General features: G+C 51.0%; 1 long non-coding RNA gene across 1 annotated transcript; it reads left to right on the top strand.

Annotated features, from left to right (window-relative positions):
* Positions 1 to 2401: 2401 nt before the first annotated feature.
* Positions 2402 to 3608, top strand: LOC123364122. The gene is made up of 3 exons (XR_006577007.1): positions 2402 to 2523; positions 2796 to 2865; positions 3549 to 3608. It is a non-coding gene; the product is annotated as an uncharacterized LOC123364122 (long non-coding RNA).
* Positions 3609 to 13709: the final 10101 nt, after the last annotated feature.

Genomic DNA, 13709 nt, shown 5'->3' with positions numbered 1-13709 from the left:
ATTCCGGCATGTGCAGGGTTGTCATGCACACATCAGCACGAGCTCTTGTTCTCTCCCAGGGCCATGGTGATCCACCCAAAGCAGGCCCTGAGAAGTATCCCGTGGTTCCTCCTTCCCAGCCTCCAGGCCAGCCAGGAGGGCGAACGCATGGCCTGCACTGTCCTGTTGGCAGAGGTGAGCCTGGAGGACTGGGGGGAGGGTTAAGCAGGCCCAGAAGCTGATGGAACAGGAGGCCAATAGCTGCTCAGCCAATGAGAGATGGTCCCGGTGGTGTATTGCTTGTAAATTAGTCCCTCTGCTGGGGGCTCTGTGGTGGGGTTTGGGAGCACTTCGCTGGAACCAGAGGGAGCGCTCTGCCCTGCTCGTGTCACTTCTGTTAAGCTCAGCTGAAGCCAGCCTCTAGTGAACAGCAGTCGGTACAGATCTAAGTCACCTCCTGGCCCCTGATCATACTCCCTTCCCCTTCCTCCGGCCACGCTAGGAACCACTGGCCTCGCCCAGCCCTCTCTGACAGCTTCTTTTGGTCCCTTTAGTTCCTCGGCAGCCCCCTGCTGTTGGGGAATGAGCCCAAAGCCATGTGGAAGCAGGTTGTGAAGGCCATGCTGCTGCGGACAGAGGACAGCAACATCCACATTCGAGGCAGAGCGCTGCACGGCCTCAGGAACGCAGTAACCGAGTTCCCGGACAAGGTGGGTCTGGAATGGCAGGATACTAGGCAGAGAGGGCTGGGTAGGAAGCTCCTGGTTCCCCTTCTCCCCAGCCCATGGCTCCTGTGGAGCAGACTGGGCTGTAGGCTGAGTTGCCCGGACTGTGGTTCCACTCAGGCTGACAGAGCGTTGCTCACCGAGCGGCGTCCAACCCCTTCTCTGCAGGTCAGGAAGAAACGAGACCAGATCCTGGGGAGCTTTGTCTGCGCCGTGTGCGAATGCTGCGACCCCCGCGCTGTTCTGGATGCCATGGAAGGGCTCTGCTGTATGCTGCGGGACCCCAAGGCGTCTCTGAAGGCGCACGTTGCCATCCCGCTGGCCCTGCAGGCGAGAACGTTCTTTGAGGATGTAAGTGCCAAGCAGGGCAGGCCCCATGGCGCTATAGGGCCCCCCACAGGGGAAGATGTTCAGGACCTGCCCTCCCGCAGAGGGGGCTCAGTGTCCGATGCAGGCATGCTCCTGGACTTGTGGGGCAGCTCAGCTCCTCTGCCCGAGGAGGCAGGGATAGAATCATTCTTGGGCCCTGGGCCCACAATTGTTCGACAGCCCTGGGGCCCAGCAGGAAGGAGGGGAGTTTGCAGAGAATTGCCCTGTCATTTGAACTAGCTGACACCTCTCCAGGCTCTGCATCTGCCAGGCTGATTCCCAAAGCATGTGAGGACCTAAGCCTGTCCCCCCCAACCACCTTGCACCCCCTGTCTGCAGGAGAACAGCGGCCTGAGGCAGGCCTCCATGGAGCTCTTTGGCCATCTCAGCAAATTTGTTTGCAAGAAGTCGTCCCTCTTTAGGGCTGAGGTGGAGGAGAGCATGGGGACGCTGCACATCCACCTCCAGGACGGGGACCCCCAGGTGGCTCAGGTGAGTGCAGCTGAGGGCTCATAGGGGCAGGGTTGCTGGGGGCATTATAACAACATGGCAAGGGTGGTGCAAACTCCACCCTCCAATCCCCAGATCTTCTCAGTGCTGACCTGTGGCACCCAGGACAGGGACCCCCCACTAGTCTAGCTCTTCCCCACCCCACACAGAGCTCTGCCAGTCCTCAGGGTGTAGCTGCGGGGTAGATCTGTGGGGTTCCCTTCTCCTCCTCCATTCCCCAGAGGCACCTCCAGCCTCCCCGCCCAGCCAGACTCTCCGCGGCCTTGGCTCCATTTTACAGCCTGCCCTGTTTAGTGGCCAGGCCCAGGTCTGTCTAGCAAGTGACCTGACCCAAGCAGGGCCTCAGGGAAGGGCAGGTTCGCTGGGGCCGGCTGGCTCTCCATTGCTGCTGCCCTGCCCTCACTTGTGTGCTAGCTCCTGTCTGGGAACGACCAGCCTCCTGCAGCAATCCCCTCCCCTGCTCCCCCCCTCCCCCGCCGAGTAGCAGCCCCGCAATAGTGCCTGGGATTGAGGGGAGACCAAGTACGTTGGTCACCGGGCGTTGCTGTTAACGGTCCGTTAGGGACCCACAGGGAATGGCCCGTTCCCTGCTCCACGACTGTCCCTACCCGGCCCCAGCACTCAGGCCTGGCTCCTCTCAACCCAGCCAAGCTGGAGATGGGGGCTGTGGGGGCCTGGGGAACAACCGTCAGGCCATAGGAGGGTCTGCAAAGAGGTGGCTCCTTGCTGCTCCGGCACAGTGGAGTCTCCCCAAGCCGCGCAGAGCCTGCGACTTGGCGCTCAGGGAAGCTCACCAGCTCCCTTCTCGCCCTCTCCGGCAGGCGTGAAGGGTGGCATTACTGCGCTGTGCACCCTTCCTCAGCTACCAGCCCCTGCGCGCGCTCGTGCGGAGCCAGCTGGCTGCATCCCCACCTTCCTGAGTGAAGCCTGCAGGACCCTGGTGAGTGAGCTCTGGGGCATGGGCCCTGCAGGACAGGGGGCTGGGAGGACCTAGGCACAGGGGGTTTCCCTGCTCCAGGGAGCCTCCTCACTGACTCAGCCGCATCCCCCGGCCTTGAGGATGGCTCCCCTACAAGTCAGCTCTGTCCCATGGGAGGAGTCAAGGGGGAGAGGGCTCTGACAGCCAGGGCTTCCTCACCTCCAGAGAAGGCAGCTCCCCTCAGCCTGGGGAGGATGTGTGGCTTGGGACTAACTGGGTTCCTGGCTTCCCAGCTCCAGGACTGCCCGGAGAGGCTGAGCAAGAAGGCTGCCCTGAGAGCAGCCTCTGCCCAGCAGCTGATAGGTAAGAAAAGGGCTGGAGCTCTACTTCCTATTGTCCCTCCCTGCCCCATGAGTCCGGGGCCCAGTGCCACATGCACACTCCCAGCCCGGGGCCGGCGGGGAGGCCTCCTCTGCCCACACATAAACCCAACCAACTTCCCACCTCCTTGGGACAAAGGGGGAACCAAGGCTCCTTGCAGTCAGAGGCTGGAGGGCTCTGCGGCCAGAGGGTCTCCTCTGTCCTGGCCCTGGGCAAGCCTAGCTCCTGCAGCAGGAGCAGGCCCGAGGGAGAGACCTACCTCCCAAAGGTCTCACCCTGGTTCCCCTCCCCCCACCCCCGAGGCACTGGCCCCAGCCAGGTTCCCCTGCAGCCTGTACAGGGAGGGCAGAGATTCACAGGAAGCCCCAGCCCTGCCCACCTCAGCTACCACCAGCCATGCAGGCAAAGAGCCAGGGTAGCATTTCTGCCACACTGTGCTTCACGCCAGCGCTCAGTGTGTGCACAACACCTCTCCTAGCCTTCGTGGGGCACGAGGCCAAAGGCAAAATGATCCCAGTAATCTTGGGGACTGACTCTCCACCCAGCTCCTTCCCCTCCTCTGCCCGCATGGATTGGGGGCAGGGAGCACCTTGAAGGACAGAAATACAAGCGGTGGCTGGTGCCCTGCATGCTGTTAAATAACTAGGCCCGCCTGCCTCCTCTAGGATACATGATGGACAATTGAAGCCAGAGAAGAGCAGGAGGCTTGGGACACCCGCCCTGCTGTAAGTCACGGCTGAGGGGTATTGCTGTGCTGGGAGGAGGGGCGGGGGGAAATCGGGGAGGAGTTCTATGGGCACGGGGTAGCAGCTAGATCACATGGTGACCAGTTCTCTTCTAGTAATAGAGGTACAATCGGGGCTTGAGATAGCAGCCGAGGTGGTCCCAGACCGAGCTGATAATTTACAAAGTAACACCCCCCTCACTTCTTCGAGCTGGACTTCATCCCGCTCTTAGTAATATACCATGTCCCCATAGGACCGCCCAGAGAGGAGATTTGATCAGTCAGGGGAGTTCTGGGGCCAAAACCCATCAGAGGAAAAAACTCACATAGAGCAGTGAAGGGTGGATAGGAGACACACCTAGACCCCTCTTGACAAGGGTGCAAGATTAAGACATCTCCATTAGCATACAGAATGAAGAACAGAGACAACTCCCTAGCCTCATCTGCATGAAAGATGGGACACGGAGACATCTCAATTTGCATACAGAATGGAGAACAGAGAACCGCACTGAACTCTGGGACCAGAAAAAGCAGGCAAGCACTGCATCATGGGAATCTCTGCTCCAGATCTTAATGAACCTATGTCTGCCCACACCCAGCTCAGCAGTTATCAGACCAATTCTAGTAAGGAATCCTTGATTGGTATCCAAAATACTGAAGCAGCCTAGTTGCATTGTGAGCTCTCTGGAAGAAAACATCACCCATAAACAAGAGTGATCAGCTCCTATTGTCTAGCCTAAAGAAAACCCTTGAGTCATCAGTTAACCTAGAAAGAAATCTAGTGTTCTCCCTTGAACCATTGTGTTTTCTCTACAAAAATTCCTGCTCACCCTCCAGTAGGTGTTCTGATGCATAGACCCAAGCTGTGCATCAGTTCTACTGGGACTCCATCTCCTGACTAATCGTGCTGGGGGCTCTGCCTGTCTCCTGCCCTCAAGACCTGAACTACCACAATCACCTGGGAACCCCAACCAGTTCACGCTTCAGATGAAGCATCAGGGCAGTCTAAACCTCATACACATCAAACCCAAGGACAAAACAAAAGACTCTGGCAAAAACCAACCACACAAACACAACTCCAGTTCCTCAGTGGCTGCCACCACACCAAGTCCTGAGAAAACTGTGAGCGCAAACATCCACCTTCACAAACAGCTTGCGCTCTAGGGGTTGTGAATAAAAAAACAAGGACTGAGAAACCATTCTTCCAGCTCCCGCATATTCTAGTATTTGGGAAAAGTATGATGCTTCATTCAGAAAACTGATGGACGCTGTTTCCTTGGGGGTTCTAAAAAAACGGTATTCTAAAAAGATTTGGGGAAAATATGATGCTTCGTTCAGAATACTGGTGGCTGCTGTATCCTCAGGGGGCCTATAAGAAAGGAGGGCTGGAAACGACATCAAAAATGTAAAAGCTCTGGTGGATGACTTTGAAAAATAGTTCAATTTTTCCTAAGGGTAGCTCTGAGCAGGTGTGACTAGTCGTGGAAAGGGACCTGGGTAAAAAGGGCACCCTCAAGGGTACACATCAGCTTAAATGTAAGCAAAAGCGGGGACAGCTCTTGGGGGATAAACAGATGGCTGCCAAAAAGTTCCAGGCCAGGGACGCTGTACAATTTTTTTAAAAAGGCTAAAGATTAAGTAATGAGGAAAAACCCCCAAAAGAGATGTCCCCTACTGGAGGCTCTCAAACTGGTTCATCTGAAATAGGGGAGGTGGAACCCGACTCTCACGCAGAGTCTGATTTAGAAAATTCCCCAGAGGGCTCTCTAGATGGGTCCCTGTCTACTCCTGATGACCCTCATGGAGGCCCCTCGAAGTCTGACTCTCAAATAGCCTCTGATGTAGAAGATGCCGCTGATGGTCCCGTAGAGGAACCGCCAAGTAACCCTGAAAATGCAGAGGTGTGTATGCAGAGAGTGAGAAGTTGGTGAAGCGAATTACCTAGACTGCGGGGGGTGGTGTCGATCTATTGTGACAAATTTCGTTTTGTCAATCTTGAGCTAATAAATTCAGCTCAGCATGTTCTTGAAGCCATACACAGGGGGATACAGTTAGTTCTCGATGATGTTAACAGTAGAGTAAGCCCTGATCATAGAATCATAGAATATCAGGGTTGGAAGGGACCTCAGGAGGTCATCTAGTCTCACCCCCTGTGCAGAGCAGGACCAATCCCCTCATATTATGTTCAGTTACGTTTAGAGAGCCGAAATTTAACTAACCCTTTGTTTTTGGTCAGAAGAACTAGGGATGGCTGTCTGCTGAGGATTTCTTAAATCAGGCCTTAAAGCTGCTACAGAGCAACAGAGAGTTGCATGTTGATAGGACATGGCACCTCGTTGTGACACTTGTATAAAACAGGGGTGGGGGCGCTCATAGTTTTAAATTCTATCCTCAGTTGTCAAATACTCCATAAAAAGACAATGTTTGGTAGACCTGACTTACACCGGTACCAATCTGTGTTTTGCGGGTGGGCTCTAGGCAGTTATGTCTGACTGTAAACCTTCGGATGCGGAATTGTTAGGGGGGCCAAGAAAACTGCATGAGAAACTGGGGTGATCAGATAAAAAAAAGGTTCTGCTCAGTGACGTAGCGACGTTTGAATGGCATTTAGGAGTCAACGTACAGGTGGTGCTGTATGCGGCGAAAGGAGGATGGGGCTTTTTTAAAACCGGGGGCCCAGTGTACTCCAAGACTTTTTTCATCCTGTTGCATGATGAGCATTACTATGGGGTTTTGGATGTGAAAAAGTTGTTCGGTGCGAAAAATTATTGTGAGTTTAGCCACACGGTATACAGTCACAACCACTCTTGCAGGTATTGTTGCCGCCTCTGTTTGAGCGTAACGTGCTCGGACAGTGTGGGCGTGCAGCTGAGGTGTCCTACCTGTAGACTGTATTGTCAGTCCGAAGAGTATTTAGACAGGCACATTGACTGTGCATCGAAAAAACAAGTCGAATGCCTGTCAGTCTTATGTGGACAAGCGGCACAGGTGTAAAGGGAGACGCTGTAAGCAGTGTCAGGGTTTGATTGCTGGTGATGGAGACAACCACCTCTGTTTCATGGACAGCATTAGAGCCTGACTCATCAGAAAAGTATATTTTTTATGATTTTGAATGCACGCAGGAGACTGGGTTGCACATGACCAATTATATTTTAGCTATGTCCCTAAAGCCGGAAAAATCCTGGGAATTTAAGGGCGATGAGTGTCTTTCTATGTTTGTTAAGACCTTTATTGGCAAAGAGTTCCAGGAGTACACATTCCTAGCGCACAATTCCAAAGGTTATGATGCATACTTCATCATTAGACAGTTACTGAAGAAAAAAATGTGCCTAGAACTGATCACTCAGGGTAGTAAACTAATGTGTGTGGAAGTTAAGGTCCTGGGCATTTGTTTTATAGACTCTTCAAACTTCTTGCCCACGAAGCTTAGCAAGCTCCCACAGGCAATGGGTTTGAAGGGTGAAAAAGGTATTTTCCACATTTTTTTAACACTATAGAAAATCAAAATTACGTGGGGTCTATGCCCAGCGTGGAGCACTATGGTGTGGAAAGCATGATGCCCAGGGAGAAAGCAGTTTCTTGACTAGTATCGGGACCACAGATATGAGACGTTTGACTTGCAGAAAGAGCGTGCGTGTTACTGTCAGCAGGATGTCAAAATTTTGAGACAGACTTGTATCCTATAAAGAAAAGAAATTATGAAAGTGATGGAGATGGGAGATACAGTAGAGAAAGAACCTGGTAAATTCACCGAGATAAAACTGTCTATAGATCCATTCCGGTACATAATGCTGGCATCTCTCTGCATGGTTATGTACAGATTTATGTTTCTGGAGCCTAACACGGTAGCTCTTCTCCCTCCAGACAACTATCACAGGCAGAAAAAGATATTTGACCCCATCTATTAGTGGCTGTCATATACCTCCCACAAAGGTAAGGTAATAATAGGAGATATACCAATCTCCTAGAACTGGAAGGGACCTTGAAAGGTCATCGAGTCCAGCCCCCTGCCTTCACTAGCAGGACCAATTTTTTGCCCCAGATCCCTAAGTGGCCTCCTCAAGGATTGAACTCACAACCCTGGGTTTAGCAGGCCAATGCTTAAACCACGGAGCTATATACAGCTGCGGCCTGCTTTACAGGGTGGGGAACTACTATTATGATTTAACCAGCCTGTACCCTTTTGTAAGCAAAATCAAAGAATACCCTATTGGACACCCCGATATAGTTTATGACAAATTTGGACCCCTTGCAAATTATTTTGGAATTGCAAAAGTGAAAGTGTACCCCCCGCGAGGCCTCTTTTCCCCACTGTTACCTGTCAGAGTGGGCAGCAAGCTTACGTTCCCGCTATGCCGAACCTGTGCGGAAACCGAGCAGCGAGAGACATGCACTCATACTGACGAGGAGAGGGCCATCCTGGGGACTTGGTGCACGATGGAATTGAATGCAGCAATAGCGAAGGGGTATGCGGTATGAAATCTGGCATTGTAATGAAAAATCGGATGAACTCTTTTCTGAGTACATAAAATTACACCTCCGCCAGAAGCAAGAGGCTTCAAAGGGATTCCAGCTGGTGCACAAATGAAGAAAAACAAAATAAGTACGTTAACGATTTCTACCAGAAAGAAGACGTGTTTATGCCAACATACGATCAGGTCGATCCCCGCTAAACACCAAATCGCTAAACTGTTTTTAAATTCTCTGTGGGGTAAATTTGGCCAAAGAACAAACCTACCCAACACCAGCATCATGAGAAACCCTGATGAATTCTTTCAGTACCTGTTTCCCCCCAATTATGAGGTTTCATCCTGTGAGTTTATCGACGATGAAACAGCGTGTGTGTCTTGGAAACATGCAAAAGACCAGTACTCTGTCTCTGGTAATACCAACGTCTTCATAGCCTGTTTTACCACCGCTTGTGCCCGCTTAGAACTATACAACCTCCTAGACAGGTTGCCTGTACCCGACACTGACTCGCTGGTATTTGCGAAAAGGGTGACTGGAATCCCCCTCTGGGGGATTATTTAGGGGACCTCACGAGCGCGATCCCGCTGGATCAACACATCACTGAGTTTGTGCCGGCAGGCACGAAAACATACGGGTATAAGCTGTCAGGTGGAAAGGCGTGTATGAAAGTCAAGGATATTACCCTAAACATAGCAAAGTGTGAAAAGATTAACTTTGACAGTTTGAAAGATCTAATCCTGGACAATTGCACGAGCCTGCAAGAAAACACCTCAAAAAAGATAACTCTGTATCGTAAGGAACACAAATCAGCGGCAAATAGAGACAAAAACCTTAAGAAAACACAGAAAGTCGTTTACAACAAGAGGGTCCTAGGAGAAGGGTTTAAACCCCTGCCCTACGGCTTTTAAAAATGGATACATGGTGAAAACACTCCTTTTCTACAATTCTCGCGGGGCCTAGCAACTGCGGCAAAAGTTACTTTATAAAAAATGTGTTGGATAACGCCCAAACAGACATTGTCTTTTCTGCCTGAGAATATTGTGTGATGTTACAGTTGTTGGCAACCTCTGTATAAAGAACTGCTCTGTAAATATCCCTTTATCAATTTTGAGGAGGGGCTGCCTGATGCTTTGGACGATGACCATTTGTTTCCTACTAATAAAGTAAATATGATTATCATAGATGATCTGATGAACTCTGCTTTTGAAAGCGATGAAATCAAAAAAGCCTTTACCAAGTACGTGCATCACAGAAACCTGAGCATTATGTATATACTTCAAAACATATTTTGTCAGGGAAAAAAGAGTCGCACAATTAACCTAAACACAAAGTACATGGTTCTGTTAAAAAAACCCCGGGATAAATTACAAATCGCTAAGCTCTCTCGGCAAATGTACCCCATCAAAGCTCAATTCTTTCTAGAAGCTTTTGAGGATGCTACCAAAAGACCTTATGGCTACCTGATGGTGGATTTAAATGCTTCCACCCCAGAAGCTTATAGACTAAGAACTGGTCTTTTCCTTCCAGAGTGGCCGGCGGTTTATACTTTGAAAAGAACAACAGCTGGGTATAAATAGAGATGAATTATTGGCAGGCCCCCTTTTTAACAGCCAGGGTTGCTGACCGAAAACATGTCTAGCTGCGTGAAGAGAAACCTGGTCCTTTTGAAATTACTTAGCAAATGATCCCAGCAGCAAAGGAGGGCTCTACTGTGTTCGGCCTCTGTCGATTTAGTAGCGGCCATCTCAGAAATAGCGCTCAATACCTTAAAAGGAAACGTACCTTGGACACAAAATCAAGTGCGCGTGCTGAAAAAGAGATGCAGACTTATAAAAAAAAAACTTTGTGTTAATAAAAGGGTTTCACTTAAAAGAAAGAAACATCTGGTGAAGCAGTCTGGGGGGTTTATCGGACCTCTGTTAAGTTTTGGTATCCCTCTGATAACGGGACTTTTGACTAATCAATAATGGAGTATGCAGAAAAAATGTACCTGGTTCCCAGCTGCCAATTGGAGCAATTAAGGGCTTCCCCCTCTGGCAGAGGAAAATATCAGAATGACCGCAACTCCCTTACTGGATGCTGAAATGAAGTCTGTTCTTCAAATAACTGATTTAGCTGAATACGAAAAGGCTAAACTTTACAGCGCCGTGCTTCAAAGGTACCTAATGTACGTGAAGCAGAGCGATACGGATAAAGGGAAAATAAGTCTGTTTCTACCGGAACAGGAACAGAGTGTGACTGCCAAAGCCTCAGAAACACCAAAGACCTGGAGGCGATGGATAACGTGAATAAGCGTTATAAGAAAAATGCATTAGTATTGCTAAATAAGTTGGGCCAGGATAAAAATGTCTCTACATGGAACGATAAAGGGGCTTTTCTGTACAAAGGCTCTGTATTTAATGGTTCTAACATGCTTAGTGAGGGCCGTCACCCAGACACGCTCTGTTCCTAGCAGACATGTACCTAAAGGATGGGATGTGTTTATGAATGTCATGGCGGAACCGAACGTACTATATTACGTCATGGGCAATGTGGCTAACAGAGAGGGGTCACATGACCCACTTCCAGATGGGTCTCCACGCCCCCGAACTCCCCCGATTGATCAAATCTCCTCTTGGGGCGGTCCTATGGAGGAAGAGTTTAAGGGGCCAAGGGCTAGGGTTAGAGTTTGACTGATGGTAGGGCCTTTATACTACTAGGAGCAGGATGATGTCCAGCTCGAAGAAGTGGGCGTGGGGGTTACTTTGTAAATTATCAGTTTAGTCCGGGACTGCCTCAGCTGCTATCTCAAGCGCTGATGGTACCTCTATTACTAGAAGAGAACCAGTCTGGGACAGATCTCTCTCCAACAGCCTCTGCGATAAAGGGAGAAGATGCACACACAAAAATATCAGCTTCTCAGCAATCTCCTTGTCGTCTTTAATTGCTCTCTTGAATCCACCCGTTCTTTCATAGACTTCTGATCTCCTTAAAGTGTTTTTTAGTGTTTGTCTATATCCCTTCAGTTATTTGCTCTTCACAAGCCATCTTAGCACTTCTACTTTCCCGCTTACATGCTACCTGCTGTCATTTAGGCTTCTGTTTACTCCCCACCCTGCCTCTTTTAAAGAATTTGTTTAGCTCCAATGAGCTCTTGGCTCTTGCTATTATTAGTGGCCTTGCTGCTTAGGAGCTCGCTTCACTACAAAGCCAATGTAAAGAGCTCAAACTCCCCCTCCCTAAGCAAGAACTGGCCCCCACAGTTTGTCCTCAGCAGTGACTGTGGCGGGGTAGAGGGGAGAAAGACGCTTGTTAAAGGGAGCTGGGGAGTTTTCTGACAGCCAGGGTCATACCTTGGGAGAGCCCAGGACTGCAGCCAGAGTGAAGGAAATTCTGGCTGCAGCAGCCTTATTCCTCTCTTGCTCTGTGGATTGGGGCTGTGAGAAGTGACACTGGGTCTGCTTGTGGCTTGCAGTTCAGCCTGCGACTCCACCAACCCCTGCCCACTCTTCTTGGGCTGACCGCAGCCTCTACAGGCATTTACGCCCCAGGCCTAGCATAGCCCGCTCAGCACCTGGCTGGGGTCTGCCTAGTGAGCAGCTGGCAGGATCAGCCTCTGACAGAACTAATACCCGTGATACGGGGGAGGGGTTGGACTACACACTCCAGCCCTGGATTGTGTTTCCTCAGCACCTGGCTCTGTCTCCTCAGCTCTGGTGCAGCCCTTTGGGGCAAGATCAGCTGTTGAAGGCAGGAAGGCTGAGAGCTAGAATTTTGTATCCCCATAAGCATAGCTGGGGCTGGGGAGTGGGGGTTGGGGTGATGGTCAGCTGCTCCGTGCCTGAAGGGGCTCTTGGAGCTGCCACTTGCAGGGGGCTGGCAGCAATCCTTGGGAGAGATGGTTAGTGCTGGGTCTGCAACACGGCTTCCTGGCATATGCCAGGCTGGGTTCTGCAGAGTTAGCTCCAAATGAGGCTCGGAGCAACCCTCAGCCTCGCCCTTGGCGGGGGCTGCTCAGAGTCCCTGCTGGCGGCACCGCAGCTGGTGAGGGAGTAGGGGGAAAAGTCTCCTCCAGCAGCCGGGTCTCCCATCAGAAGTTGTTTTCCTCCCTCTTGTGGAGTCCACCCCCTCTCTGCTTGCCACTGCCCCCTGCCTGCCAGGAACGGCTCACTTATGACTCCCAGATCCTGCTGACCAGCCGTGGCTCCTGCCTGGGCCAGGATGGGAACATCCCACGGGGCAGGGAGTTTCAAACTATGGCCGGGGAGAGGATACCCCAGAACCAGCCCCGAGGGCTTTCTCCCTGCTCCTACACTCTGCAGGTCACTCCAGCTGGGTTCTGGCTCCCAGCCACCGTCGATGTGGCTACTGCCCCCTGCCCCTAGAAGGCCTCCCCGATTTCCCCCCGCCCCTCCTTCCAGCACAGCAATACCCCTCAGCCGTGACTTACAGCAGGGCAGGCGTTCCAAGCCTCCTGCTCTTCTCTGGCTTCAATTGTCCATCATGTATCCTAGGGGAGGCAGGTGGGCCTGGTTATTTAACAGCATGCAGGGCACCAGCCACCGCTTGTATTTCTGTCCTTCAAGGTGCTCCCTGTCCCCAATCCATGCGGGCAGAGGAGGGGAAAGAGCTGGGTGGAGGAGTTACTGTATCGCTCTGAGGCTGGTTGGTTCCCACTTTCTCCCACCGAACACAGCCTACCTGACTCCTTTATCCCCCATGGCAGGATTGGAGGGGGACACACACATGTGGCAATACTGTTTATCTCACACCTAGCTTCCTGTGCATGCAAAAATTCAGGCCCCAATCCTGCAATTTATTTTAAGTGGATTGGCTGTGCATCTACGACGAAGTCCCATTAACTTCAATGAGGCTCAGCCTCGCCGCTGGGGTCCTCCTGAGCAGAGCCAGTTGCAGGAGCAAGGATTTACGTGACAGCTGCCAGGAACAGATGCAGTTATGATCGGGTCTATGAAAATAGTATTTTTGTTTAAATATTTGAGAGCTAAATAACAGGAAGATTGCAGTGCTGGTAAGACAGATGGGTCTGTGAGAGGATCGCTGTTCGGAGCTGCTCCACAGGGTGAAAAGAAGAACCTCCGTCCTACAGTGTGAGAAACCCAAAAGGATTGTCAGAGTCCAAGAGAAAGAAGCAGCAAAACTGAAACTGAGCAGCCTAACTGCAGAGTGAAACAGCAAAGGGGAAAGAAAGAGCAGCAGAGCACCTTTGATTTTTAAAGCCTTTAATTTAAACACACAATAAAGGATCTTGCGAGTGTCCCTTCACCTCCCCCAATCTGTAAGGATTTTTATCTCTGTAGGCCGATCTGATCAGAAGATCTCGGGGAGCCTTACAGTTTACCTCCCGCTGAGTCCCCCTTTTAAGGCCATCTATCAGAGCTGACCCCAAATGAATAACACACGCACAAATGTAAAACAACCAAGACCACTTTCTTTGCTAAGGGGAGAGGAAGGAAGGGAAAGGGGAATGGATTTATGATTCTGGAGATTCAGAGTAACACACAGGCACACACATGCACTTATAACAGAAGATTTTCTTCTACCTTTACAGACATCAGTGATAAAGGGGCTGCAGGATCCAGATGACAGAAGCCGGCAATGAACACCGACCGTGGACAAATGAAATAGACGG

The sequence above is a fragment of the Mauremys mutica genome, chromosome 2 (assembly GCF_020497125.1).
Source record: "Mauremys mutica isolate MM-2020 ecotype Southern chromosome 2, ASM2049712v1, whole genome shotgun sequence".
Classification (NCBI taxonomy): Eukaryota; Metazoa; Chordata; order Testudines; family Geoemydidae; genus Mauremys; species Mauremys mutica.
This window is presented reverse-complemented; position numbering and strand designations above follow the sequence as displayed.